This window comes from Arachis duranensis, unplaced genomic scaffold (genome assembly GCF_000817695.3).
Source record: "Arachis duranensis cultivar V14167 unplaced genomic scaffold, aradu.V14167.gnm2.J7QH unplaced_Scaffold_6604, whole genome shotgun sequence".
NCBI lineage: Eukaryota > Viridiplantae > Streptophyta > Magnoliopsida > Fabales > Fabaceae > Arachis > Arachis duranensis.
Window position 1 is genome coordinate 34,717 of NW_026265016.1, and position 11,366 is coordinate 46,082.

Consider the following 11,366-nt stretch of genomic DNA (forward strand, 5'->3'; position numbering starts at 1 on the left):
GGGAAAGATACCGTCCTTAGTAGGAAGTAGGAAGGATAAAACGAAGGCCCTTGATTGCGGGCTTTTGATGGATACCGAAACAATTTCTTTACACTCTGACTCTTACTAATGGATTCTTAGGGGTACCAGTACTTATTCGATTAGTCTTCTAAAGAAGAATTACCGTATGTCCTGTCAATTCAATAGTTTCTGGCTTCCCGGCTGTACTTCTGTGACTACTTCCCTCGAGGTCAAGGTCAAGTCAATAAGTAAGGAAAGAAAAGTACTAGGCCTCTTTTCCATATCGTTAGCGTTAGTTAGGACCTATTCTTGGGAACTATGGCTTATGCCGTGAGGTCTCTCTTTTCCCTCCTTATCCTTATTTCTCTGTTTCGGGGCTACAGCACACGAGCGATGAAGCTTTTCGAGAAAGGCCCCGGAGAGCAATCAGCTCACTGATAGGCGCATATAGATATGGCTCCGCGGAAGTTGCCGTTGGTTTTATTCCATGAATGGATTCCCAATCAAGGTAGGGAAGACCTGAAACAGCATCTATCTCAGCTCGTCCGGAAAGAGGAGCGAGACAAATCCAATCCTCGGATAAAACGAGGACACCTGTGCGGAATCAGCATTTGGAGCAGGTCAGCCTCGAATCAAATCTTTACGAAGGGTCAAATCACCTGGACTCACAGTCTAGGGTTACATCTGCATTTTCGGGTTCCCTCTCGTCTACCACTACATTCTTGCACTAAAAAACCCTTGTAAACACCCCTCCTCAAAGGAACCATGGCAAGCTACTGGAACGAACCTAATTCAAGTGACAGACAAGAAAAGCCCCAGGACGAGAGCCTCCCAAAGGAGATAAAAGACTTGGAAATCGAAGCGAAGGACAACCTGACGCAGGAGCCACTCTTTCTATATATTAAGTAGCTGTATGCATGTACATGAGATGTTGCAAGCGGTATCTCCTCCGCTTTCATTCCACGTTATTTGATTAGTTAGTCAAAAATTTCTAGCCCAAGCGTTGCTTACTTGTTAAAGTAAGGAAAAAGAGCTAAAATGAGAAGCTTTCTGAAGAGTGAGACTCAGATTCCACCTTGGAAAAGGGCTCAGTTGCTAGACCAAGCCATAAGTCAAAGGGAACCCGGATCTTTAACCAGACCGCCGCGAGCCGCAAAACCAAGTTGATTGATTTGGCGATCGGGAGTGGTTAGCACACGAGGACAGTATCTGGGGAGGAGGGTCCTGGTAGTTGCGATTTTCTGCTCATTAGAGAGCAGCTTACCAAGACCATCCGGAGAAAAGCTATGCTCTTCACTATTGAACCACCCAGTCACTTGCCAAGCTTTGAAGCCTGACTCCGGTAAGACAATAGCGTTGAACAAGCGTGTCTACCTTCACCATCTTCTTTCTATGAAGAGAAGGGATGATCCTCAGATAACCTGAACCCGATAAGGACACCGATACGGACTGCAAAGCCTTACCGCTGGTGGTTCCTGCATATGCTTGCTGAGGATAGAAACCACAGCTTGTTTAGATAAAATGCAGTGAACAACAAACCAGACTTACGGTTCAGCTCTACAACCCGCTTGGCGACTAGGTATGCTCTTACACAGAGCTCCTTGGTGAGACCGTCGGACACTACTAATGTGATCCTTTTAAAGATCACAATTAGTAGATTAAGGTTTTCCTTAACCTTATACCATTCGATGGTCGTTAGCTAAATTGCTAAGACACACTGAAACTCACCTAAATGGCAGGGTGTTTCACTTGTTGTTCTTCACGACTCCTTGTGTCAGGAGTGAGGTTAAACAGACCATACATATGTTGGGAGACAGACCTCGGAGAGATCCGAGTCCCGCTACCGGCTGTTCGCCTCATGGACGCCGGACATCCAAAGACAATCCGACGCTAAGGGAGGTTAACCCCACCCGAAAATAGAAATATGAGAAAAAAAAAGTGATGAAAGACCCTCTTTTTTGCTTGTTCATGTTGTGATCGCAGCTTCTTTGTCTTGCGATCGCATTAACATGGCGCTGTCTTCTGTTTGATCCTCTCGAGTCGAGCCCAAAAGATCTCATTCAGGATTGGACTGCTTTTTGAAAATGGAATTTCCTCTTCTGAGGTAGCAGAAAGGCGAGAAAGACTAATCTTCGAATTCCGCTTGAAAACTAGTTCCGTCCTTGCTTTTCTAAGAAGTTACTATCCCCTCGGGCAAGCATAAGATAAGATTTGTATGAAAGAGATTTCGTTTCACCGTTTGACTCTGTTGACTATGAAGCTTGATTTCACACTGACAGGTTTGAAGGAAATTTCATTCACTAACCCTTTCTTACTCCCATCCCACTACTTCATCACCTGCGACAGCAGGGACGGATACAGGTACTCGCTTACTTGATTTGCTCAAAACCTTACCGCCTGAAAATCGATATTTCGTAGCAGGATTAGAAGAGAAGGTAGTTTGGTGTTAAGGACCCACCCTCCAATTCATATTCTTTATTCCCCCAAGCCGGTTCATCTTTGCTTCCTTGCATGCCGCTTTGTTAACAACCGGCGAGACTCTCCTTCTCAAGCCAACCCCAGGTCGGGACGATACTTTCTTTGAGCTACTGGGGAGCTACTTTCTACCCTAGATCTTCTCATTGCGTTCAAAGGAATGCTTAATCCCTCTACAACCGCCTAGAATTCGTGAAAAAATGACTCTATTCGCTTATCCAGTTTGCGTTCTACTCCAGCTTTCCTGGCTAACTACGAAGCTTTCCAGGTTCGCTACTCTAGTTGAACTCGGGTTTCCCTAGAAAAATGGTCTATCTATAAGGCTGGTTCAAAGCCCTATTTTAGATAGGAAAAATCCCATTTCATTCGGGCTCGGAACCTTGGTCCAGCAATCTACTAAAGCGCTTGGATCGGGGATCGCATGACCAGATGATCATCCTATTCCATCCCAAGCTTGGAAAGCTGTGCTTCGATGCGGTTGTATACAGGGAGGAAGCCTTGAACTGTGCAAACGCGGAACAACCTCCAAACCAGATAAGATTTGGAGAGCTTACTACTCCATCCTAGGGTATGTATACTCTTTTGGTTATAAAGATTCGTGTTAGTCAAAGCTACTTGAAAGCTTGAGACTCGAAAGAAAGCAAGCTAGGCCCCTCATTCAATTTAGCTACTCAAGTCTTCTATCCACTATGTCCGCAGATAAAAGACAAAGAGCCTATTCCTAATCCATTTACAGACCAAAGATGCTTTCTTTGGTTTGAAAACCAATAGCACTGGTGAAGGCATAGCCCATTCCAGTTCCATATATATCTGGATCCGGAACACCATGAATAGATAAGGGCAACATATGCAGGGGCTTCTCTGGAAAAAGATCTCATAGAGGATCTCGGGGTTGAAGATCCATATGCATGTACGAATGAAGGTACAGATCGACGATCAAATTGATCTGGGACCCGAGGTGCGAAAGTAGAAGCTTAGAGCATAGATAGTATGTTGGAAGGTGCTTCTAAAAGGAAAGACCCACTAAAGATCTGTCATAATCTCCCCAAGTATCACGGAGGTGGAGCCTATTCTATGAGTACCTTGGGAGGGGGGATGAGGTGGACATAGCTTCCTTTCCCGGATACAACCTACATAGTGATGATAAAGCTGTTCCTTTTGTTCCCGAAAAAACCTTTTCTTGTCTTGACAACGAGTAAACTCACCTTGAATTTCAAGCTTTCATTCATCAAGCTTACCAGCACCCGCGGATGTCCTATTTCGTATTCATTCGACCGAGAAGTCATACAAAGAAAGGTTCTTTCATGCAATGCATAACGGGCGGGCCTCCTATGGATTCCTCCAACTCAATCTTTCTTACTTCAACTTACTTCAAGACTCTAGTAAGGACTTTAATACACAAAAATAAAAATAGTAACCTTCCTCACCTCAAGCTGTAAACTCTTCTCTGTCCTCCGAAGGATCAGATTACCTGATTTCCGTAACTAAATAGAGGTTGCTAGGTCCTTCGCCTTCTCAACTCATAAGGCCCTCTTGCCTTATGAGAGGAATGAACTTCTGGACTGGAATAATGCACAACAATCTCAAGATCGAGGATTCTCAAGGACGGGATTTCTTCACACAAATAGAAAGAAAAAAGGTAGGTTTTAAACTCAATCTCAGGTCGTTGTGCTCATCCTGATCTAAGGACGGCCCCGTAGTAACACTAAATAGAACTCATCCGGCTTGAGACTAAGCTTTCTGCCTTTGCTATACTTCCTTTTAGGCGGCTTGGTAAGAACAAAAGAGAATGATTCTAACTTGACTTTCTGCCCTTCTTCAAAAAGGAATTCTTTAAGAGCTAAATCAATTCATTAGAGCTCCCCGGTTGACTATGACTTCTTTGCAGCTTATGATTTCGTAATGCTCCTGCCTTACTAGACTTTCTTACTTCCGGATCCAACTGATGGGAATTCTTTAACTGCTACTTCTTTAGTTAGCCCTTCGAGCTCTTATTCCCTGCCTAAAAGATCTCAATCTAAGTCATGGCTTTCACGCAAGAAAATAGAAAGATGAAGGTCAGCCTGTAAGGCCCCAAGCTCCATTGCAAGACAAGGTCATTTTTCGTTTACCTGCTTCTCGGAACGAAATCCTAAATAAGCTGATTGGCAATCCTTAATTACAGCCTTTCCTACTAGATCCGCTGAGTAAGGAGGGGATTTGGGCATTGGAATAGAATCCCCCCGCCGGGAAAGATCAGAGAAGATGAAGAAGGTCGGTATTGTCTCAACGTAACTCAATAGATCGATAAATCTCCGATCTCTCTTTTCACCTCAAGCTCTTTCTCTGCTTTTGCTGCTTTCCGATAGAGTAGTTCAGGGAAGGCTAGGAAGAGTTGATCCTAGTGGCATTGAATCCTAGGTCTTGTAATAGATTAAAAGGGACTATTAAGTGATTCAACGGAATATGGATGAGAATCAATTGGTGTTGAAAGAGATTCTTTAGTTAGATGAGCGGTGTAGTAATAGAATGGGGGTTATTTATCTAGAATATGGGGGAATCCCCTGTAACTCAATATCAATTAGCTTTCTAGCTTTCCTTCAATACTAGATCCCGTGTAACTTAGAAATCATACTACCAGCTGTATGGCCTGTACCTGCAAGCCCGTAAAAAGGGTTTTGGGTAAGAGATTCGAAGGGTTTTGGCCAAGGCAGCTTATCTTCCTCTAGCGGATAAAGTAGCTAAGCCCTAAGAAGCTAGATAGTTAGTTTATGGCTGAGGTTGCCATAGAGGAATCAAAGGCAGAGGTAGAGCTAAAAGACTTAAACGAAGCTAGCTCGGCGTCTAACTCAAACCTATAAATAGAAGACTGCTTTCAACTGCCTTTAGTCCCCGATCTGTAAAGTAAGGGCTTGAACACAAATCTCAATAGTTTTATCATCTCAGCCTGATCTTCTGACTGACTTTCTTTCCACTGCCTGACTTGACTTTAAAGCGGGCTTTCATAGATAGAGGAAGCTAAGGTAGGGCGTGTATTCTAATACTACTAGTTTTCTCCGATTAATCTTCTCAATCTCAATACTGATTGTTGGCTTTCGTAACACGATATCAATACTTTTCTCTGGACGTGTAGTCTAACTCTAAATCAAAAACGGAATCTCCGATAGGAATAGATTCTTTCTTACTTCCGGAAGCAGGGTAAATGACAGACTTTCTTCTTTTAAGCCTTAGGGATCCAACTGATGGGAATGAAACTGCAACTTCCAGGCCTCCCTTATCAGATGAAGCTGGGGAATGCACCAAAATAGACTCTAAAGTACTAGCTTTTGCGCTAAGATCTAATATAGGACTAAATAGGATGCTCTTGCAGCTTGCTGCTCTTTCTTCCTCTCTTCTTACCCTCTGCTTTAAAGAATGCGAAGACGTAAAGAAGTCAAACGATTAGGATTTAGTTAGACGTCCTTCAGCCTAACTGGAAGGAGAAAGCTTTGGAAGTAATAAAGACTTACAGCAGGTAGTTAGATTTACTTACACGGGAGCTATAAGGAAAGTTAGAAAGAAGTGTCATTTTGCCTTCGCGTGACCTGCTCAAATGCCCTATGATTCCATTCCCCTTAAGGGGGACGTAAAAATGAATAAATCAAAGATCAGCCTATTTCCCCGCCTCTTGCTCCGGGAGAACTGACTATATAAGAAGCTACTATATCAGCTACTTCCTTTTCAAGGACAGGCCCTCTCTACAATGAGCCTCTTAAGGAGTATATGATCCGTATATGGGGTAGCGAACCCAGCTCATCACCGTTAGAGAGGTAAGGCCCAGGGCGGCGTAGAAGTATAGGATAAGGGTATTATCTTATACCGCTATAAATCACCCACACCACAACGATTAAAATACTATACCATGATGATAACTCCTGTGTCTTCTCTTGCCTATCGTTCACTTCGGTGACTCCAACCCCGTAAAGATGATCTCTTACACTAACCTCTTCCCATGAACTTCCTGAGTCCCTATCTAATAGTAAGCCCCCTCCCATCCTTACTGACTAAGGCTACGGCTCATGCCTAAGAAGGACCTACTGAGGTAGCCAAGCAAGGAAGTGACCAAACACTAAGTCAACCCTGTCGCTATCGGTCGATAAGACTTTCTCTCGCTACGCATTCTTGCAGCTCATTCGCATCCATCCTCCCTCTTCGAGTAAGTTCTCTCAGACTTCTCCTTGTCAGTCGAGCAAGTGAATACCTATCTATACCTAATATACTCTTCCGAGGTACCCCCTATCGGTGTCAATCCTCTCCCGTAGGCTTGAGAAAGCAGTAAAGAGTAAGGTTTCTGCTGAGTTCGAGTTCAGAGTTGAGCAAGTTGGATAGTTGTCTCTTAGTAGTTAGTAGTCAGTCTCAGTAAGAGTAATAAGTCAAGTAACTCCCCTTGTGAGCTTTCCTCCTTCCTTATATTCAACAAGAAATCCCTCAGGTTGCTGCATATAAATCAGCTCCTCCAAATCACCATGTAGAAAAGCTGTTTTGACATCCAACTGTTCCAACTCCAAGTCAAACATGGCTACCAATGCGAGCAGAACCCGAATGGAACAGTGTTTTACTACAGGTGAGAAAACCTCATTAAAATCTACACCTGGTACCTGACTGTATCCTTTTGCAACTAAGCGAGCCTTATACTTGACTCCTTCATCTCCCGGAGAGGACTCCTTCCTTTTGAAGACCCATTTGCAGCCAACAATTTTCTTGTCTTTAGGCGGTTTAACTAAAACCCATGTTTTATTCCTATGGAGAGACTCCACCTCTGCTCTGGTGAATCTTCTGCATCCTCTGAAGTAGATAGCTGGACTGAATTTGATTGTGAATCATTTTGTGAAGAACTTGTATTCTCCACCTCAAACTCCACCTGCTCACTTGAATTCTTCACACTTGTCTCAGAAGAATTAGAAGGCTCCTTCTTCTGATGAAGCATGACTGACTCATCAAACACAACATCTCTACTGATTACTTACAGATTTAGGTGACTTTGGATCAGGGTACCAAACCTTGTATCCTTTTACACCTGCTGGGTAACCAATGAATATGCCTTTTTTGGATCTAGGTTCCAACTTGCCATCATTAACATGAACATATAAAGGACATCCAAATACCCTTAACTCAGAATAATCAGCAGGGTGGCCAGACCATACTTATTCTGGAGTCTTGCAGTCAATAGAAGCATTTGGAGAACGATTCACTAGGTAGCAAGCTGTAGAAGCTGCTTCCGCCCAAAAATCATTGGATAAGCCAGAATTAGATAGCATGCAACGAACTTTCTCCAGTAAAGTTCTATTCATCCGCTCAGCGACACCATTCTGTTGTGGAGTGCCTCTGCAAGATAAGGTGTGGAAGATGCCTAACAATGCCTTCATCTTTACAGAATTTGTGGAAATCACCATCACAAAATTCTAACCTATTAGAAGTGCGAAGGCGTTTAATCTTCTTGCCTGTTTGTTTTTCAACTAAAGCCTTCCACTGCTTAAAAGTGACAAACACATCACTCTTTTTTTCATAAAATAAACCCATACCTTCCTGGAGTAGTCATCAATGAAGGTAAGCATATACCGAGCACCACCTTTTGAAGGAACACGTGCTGGGCCCCAAAGATCAGAATGTATGTAATCAAGAGTACCTTTAGTTCTGTGAAGCCCTGAGTTGAAACTGATTCTCTTTTGCTTGCCAAAGAGACAACGCTCGCAGAACTCCAACTTGGATGTACTCTGACCAGAAAGAAGACCCCTCTTGCTTAACAATGTCAAACCCTTCTCACTCATATGTCCCAGCCTCATATGCCATAGTCTAGTGACTTCTGAATCAGACATGGAGGAAGATACAGCAGCAGTGCCTATAACGGTAGATCCTTGTAACACGTATTAAACCATTAGGGGGCTACCAACTTGATGAGCTTTCATCACAACTGGAGCGCCTTTTACAACCTTTAAAACACCATCACCGCCAACAGACAACCACCGAGATCCAATGTGGTCAACGAAATAAGGTTCTTTGACATATCTGGAACATGCCGCACCTCAGTAAAAGTTCTTACTACAACGTCGTGCATCTTGATTTTGACAGAACCAATGCCAGAAACACAGCAGGATTGATCATTACCTATCAACTCACTTCTGAGCTTCCTCTCCTTTCAGTCTTGCTGAGAGAATCTTACCTCTAGTGTACTGCTCCCCTAACAGCTCATTAGTTTGATTAGTTTCATTCTTTGCTTTCAACTCATACGCTTCTTCCATTGGCTTTCATCTCTTTCGGGTAAAGGCTTATATCTAATCCAGTTTGATGCTTTCAGCGCAGGAGCGTTAAGCCCTCTCCTTTACTTATCGAATAGGGGCGAGTAGCGAGATCGAAGAGCAAAGCGATAGGTTACTATGTAGCTTTCCCGAACAAGCAACGGCTTCTAAAGTAAAGGAAGGGGGCGCGAAAGCCTACTTTAGAGAAAGGCTAACGACGCGCATCCGTTTTCTTGCTTTTTCAGTTAAGTAAAGACTGACTACGAGCTAACTAATCGAATGGAACTGTCTTTAATGAAAAGAAAAGCGGAGGCCCTTGCTAGCATTGTGCTTTGGAATCCATTCTTTATCAATGGCCCACCCTTTCTTTGAACCTTGTCAATGATCGAACTTAAAGATATGAACTGAGTGCCATTTGATGAGTAACTGAGAACAAGGGGGAGGGATATGGAAAGGATGAAGTAATGAAAGACGAAGTCATTGCTAGTAGTAACGACTTGTCACGATCCATTGGTTCATATAAAATCCATGTCCTAGGTGTATCAAAAAACATTCTTTTCGCTAAGCGTATATAATAAAATAGAGTGAAAGGTCCACCCCGAAAGGGGGTACTAACTAACAGCTGAGTCCTCTCCGAACCGCAGGAGATAGTTGCCCATCATACGGCTCACCAACTTCACTTGCCTCTATGGGAGACTCGCTCCGGGCAGGTTCGGATCACTTACAATACACGGCTCTACGAAGGAAGGGGTTGGTGGGTTAGGAACGTTTTTCAATATGATTCTTTTTCCGTATTTGTTCGATGAGAAATGCAAGACGAGAACCCATCTCTTTTCGACTGGGAAATGCTACTCCGTTTTGTCCACTTTCTCCATCCCTCTCTATCAAAATGATCAAAAAGGAAGGCGAGCTTGCTTCTTATTCTCGTGTTCGATCTCTTCCATCTCTGCCCCGCTCGTTGTCACCTATGTTGAAGAAAGGTTTGGAACCCTGTAGAGAATGAGGAGGGGCCGAGGATCTTCCTCTATACAGTGCTTCTCGGGGCTCCACTCCCCCCCTGAATAAGTAAGGCCCCGTTAGCCTGCTTTTATAGCAAAGCGAGGGGATAGGGAAAAAGGACGGAAGCCCCCTTCACTCTGCCAGGGACTGGACAGGGGTTAGCTCTGTAAATGTGTAGAGCCGAGTGTAGTGTGGTGTAGTAGTAGGCACTTCTAGGCCCCTTCCCGGCTACTGGACCACTCCAGTGCTTTGGATACTACGGACCCTCTGCCATCCATTGCAGCAGAGCCTTTTCATGAGCGGGGGGGGGCTTAGCGCAGTTCTTTGAATCAAACGTTGAATGAAAAAAATTCTTTCTTATATAAATCTAAATCGGATAGGATAGATGGATGGATCTATCTTTCTATTAATATATATGACTAGAAAAAAAGTCTTTCTATAGTTAAGTAGCGCAGCAAGAAGCCCCCAATCAAGGATTTGGCCAGGAAAGACTGCACTGCTTGGGGCCCAGGAAGCGAAGGGAATGAGCTCGGCTGCTTATCCTCCACACTTATTTTTCTCCGTGCCTGTTTCGCATGCGCTTCGCGCGCCATTGGCGCTTTGCTCTCCTCTTATTCTTCATTGGACGGTTCGGATGGACTTCGCCGTTCTTTCCCAACTAAAATGGAAAAGGCTGTATCACATCGAGATGTCGATTCGTTTTCCGCCCCCAATGAGATGGGGCATTTGTAACCCCCTATTTTGACCTTTGTTTGGACCCTTCATCTTTCTGAATGGAGGCCCGGCTCGCGTCGTTCCAACAACCGGCGGGGAGCACCTCAGTATACGATCGCGCGCAGTAACTGGGAGTCCTTTTACACCTAAGGCCAACTTCAATTCACCAAACCAAGGTTCATCTCGTGTAGTGATTGTGGACTCGTACAAGGATATTGAGTAGACGGTTGATGTATCAGACTCTACCCTATCTTTCGTAGCATGCATTCCCATCGGTGTCGCAACTGATTCGGTAAGCTACGTGTCCGGTGCCAGGTCATCGAAAGGGACTTCGGTCCCCCAAACTTACTTACTTACTCGTGGCAACCTTCCGGCCGCCCAACAACCTATAACGCTAGTCACTACTCCCACTGGGGCTAGGAAGTAAGCCCCACAACCCAAAGCGGCGAAGAACAAATAGAATTTGCTATAAAAGCCGGCTAACGGGGGTATTCCTGCGTATGAGAACATAGTAATGGAGAAGGTAATAGCCGAAATAGGATTCGTTTTGGCTATAGCGCCCAAATCCGCTATATATTTGACACGGGTTTGCCGTAATGCTAAAACTATGGCGAATGCATCTATCGTCATTAATGCATAAATTAAGATACCAATTAGTAGTGATTGAATTCCTTCTATGGTTCCACATGAGAAACCTGTACGAATATAACCTACATGTCCAATTGAACTATGAGCTAGAGGTCTTTTGACTTTCGTTTGGGCCATGGCGGCCAGTGCTCCTAAAATCATAGAAGCAATGCTGCAGAAACAGAAGATTTGTTGCAATGTAGCTCCATAGGAACCATAAATAGAAACACGTGAAATATTAGCAAAAATAGAAATTTTAGGCGCAATAGAAAGGAATGCTGTAACCGGGATGGGTGA

The 11,366-nt window shown here is 44.0% G+C and overlaps 1 pseudogene; it reads right to left on the reverse strand.

The window, feature by feature from the left end:
* Window positions 1-3,773: 3,773 nt before the first annotated feature.
* LOC127744610 (NADH-ubiquinone oxidoreductase chain 2-like) lies at window positions 3,774-11,366 on the reverse strand (annotated as a pseudogene).